The sequence below is a fragment of the Austrofundulus limnaeus genome, unplaced genomic scaffold (genome assembly GCF_001266775.1).
Source record: "Austrofundulus limnaeus strain Quisiro unplaced genomic scaffold, Austrofundulus_limnaeus-1.0 Scaffold2, whole genome shotgun sequence".
Classification (NCBI taxonomy): Eukaryota; Metazoa; Chordata; class Actinopteri; order Cyprinodontiformes; family Rivulidae; genus Austrofundulus; species Austrofundulus limnaeus.
Window position 1 is genome coordinate 5,792,461 of NW_013952404.1, and position 2,758 is coordinate 5,795,218.

The window sequence follows — 2,758 nt, forward strand, 5'->3', positions numbered from 1 at the left end:
ATATGAATTGTGTTTGTGTTACGTCCTRGTAAGAGTTGCAAATTTCCAGATTTTCTGAGATAGTGTAGAAGTTTCAGGAAGCCACCTGAGGAAGCAGCTGGCCTAGATTCCCACAAAAACACAAGTTTAGAAATGTACACATTCTCCCTTTACACACAGACACAAGCCAGCATTAACACACGCAGGCAGTTGTTTAACATACGCTGCGTCTCTGTGCATTCCCTCACAGGCTGCCATACGCCCAGGCCCAAGGCAAAGGAGAACACAAATGTCAGTCAGAAAGATGGGGAAAGGTTACCGGGAAGCAAAGAGCTCAAGACTATTAATTTGCTCCCTGGGGTTCAAGGAGTGGGTCAGCTAACTCTGGAGATACATCCAAAATACCAACTCCTATAGCAAAAAGAAAAAAACTTTAGGAAAAATCATTATTATACTATAAATATTGAGATTAGAACGAAAACTTCTTAACTTTTAACAATATCTGACTTAATTTGGTTCAAAATTAACATGAATTTATTTAYTTTATTGTAAAAAATAATCAAATTTTTGCTCCACAATGTCTTAACTTTACCTCTGCTGTGTTGGTAAATTCAAAGTGTAATCTTAGATACAGCTCTGGATTTAAAAAAGTATTTATTCGAGTGCACTAYAAACAGATACAGTCCACATCTTGCGTCTTTCTGTGGGTGGACGTTGTGTGAACGTTGTGTGTGAGGCGTCCCATCCAGACGGTGTGTCTGACTTTCAGCGTGTCTCTCCTCTTCGTCTCACCGAGGTCACCTCGTTCGGTATCGCAAGCGCAGCAGTCACATTGTGCTTCAGCGCAGACAGATTGCTTAAAATAACTGTTGGAGACCTTTCATTTTTCCCTGTCAGCTATTTGCAGGATAATTTTGGCACCCTTTAAGGATTCAACTCCCCCTAATAAGAGGATAAAAATAAACAAGCTGCTTGTCGAAGTCCTATATCGGGAGGCCGTAATCCCATTGAACAAGTCTGAACGCACTCTGGCCAATAAAATCAGGTCCCTGCAACTTTGTTAGTTGCGGCAATTTTCACTATTTCTAAAACAAGAAATGACCGAGAGCCATGCTTTCAAGCTGTCAGGGTTCACTAAAAGGATGAAACGTCATTTTCCAAATTTCATTACTATAGACCTACAGCAAAAATGTTCAGTCAATTTGTGTACTGTAGTTAGTGACTTCCTCAGCAACAGATTTCATTATAGTTCTGCTTTAATTTACTTTAAAAACTAGTTTTAAGTTTTGCAGGAGGGAAAAATATTGATTCCCGAAGTCTTACTGTCAGCTGTGTCCATCATTTAGCTGATTCCTGAAAACCGCATCACATATCTGCTCCTGGTACACCTCATTTGTTCTGTTCCTTTTGATTTTCTTTCTTTYTTTTAAGGAGAATGAAAATGTGGTTTCGGTATGAAAACTAGATACTCGAAGACATTAAGTAGAGCTGAGAGATTAGGTAAATTAATCAAGTGATGAAAGTTTGAGGAGAGAGCGGCGCTAAAAAGGTGATGTATGGGAAGAGAATACAAAGTATTATGGGGTGAGATAGAGAAGAGTTGGGTGAATTAATCAACAGAGGCTGAAGGACAGAGGTTGGAGGAGTAAACTAAYGTAGGCTCTGCCGTGAGTAAGATGGACATTTAAAAAACATTGGCATAGATCAATACACACAAGGCTATCACTGCTGATAACATCTATCCATTACTGTCTTCTGAGTGGAAAGCATTTCATTCTACTTTCAAATTAAAATAACTCACCGCTCAATCAAACATATCTACATTCATTTAAAAAACACTTAGGAAAAATATAGTAACAAGTCCGCTTTACAGCAGGAAAAATATAAGTTTTATCAACGCAGCGTGTAACCTACAAGGTGTAATGAGTTACGATAACTAAAAATTAGGTTCAGTCAAGGCCGCGGAGACTGGAGAAAATAAAATAAAAAATATATGGTAACATTTCCCGTGGCTCTCTTTATCCCATATACTCCCTTTATGTATCTAATATTTCTAATTTACCACCGTCCAGGAAATATGACACAAGAAGCCATAAATTCCCTTCTAATTCCAAATAATTCCGATTACATGGACGAGTAGTTTTCAATCAGAAAGATAATCTGGATGATAGATGGTGGGATAATTGGCTGTCTCTGCCACGTAAATATTGTGTCGTTCTATTAATCTTTTCGAATGAAGTGTCAAGCTGTCACTCATTCGTCAAACTGAATTAGGAAATATAACGAATAAATAAGCGTGCGCGGGGTGGGGGGAGTCTGTGCTCGTGCATCAGTGTGTGTTGGTGTGGATGAGATGRGAGCCGGCAGTTGCAGTGGTCCTGAGGAGCAGAAGGAGGTGGAAATGGAAGAAGAGGAAGCTGAGCRTTGTTGCTTTAAGTGAACGAGAGAAAAAAAACAGACATGTTAATAAAAGAAAACAATGGCAGTACGCCACTTCCACCTCTTCATCTCTGACTTCTCATAATGAATTCTGCCTAATCTCGTCAGCGACACTTTTATCGGGACGTGTACTCTCAGAGTTACATCGTCTTTTTTTGTCCCAAGGTCTACATCTGTCATGTGTCAGGAGCAGATTAAGCTGCTAAATGTTTTGAGTAATCATAAGCTGAATAATTGTTTAATAATAAATTGTTTTATAATAATTTTTTTTTGTCTGAAACTCCAGAAGACTCCGGTGGAGGCCTCAACAATCGCCTGGATCAAAGACTACCTGATAAAC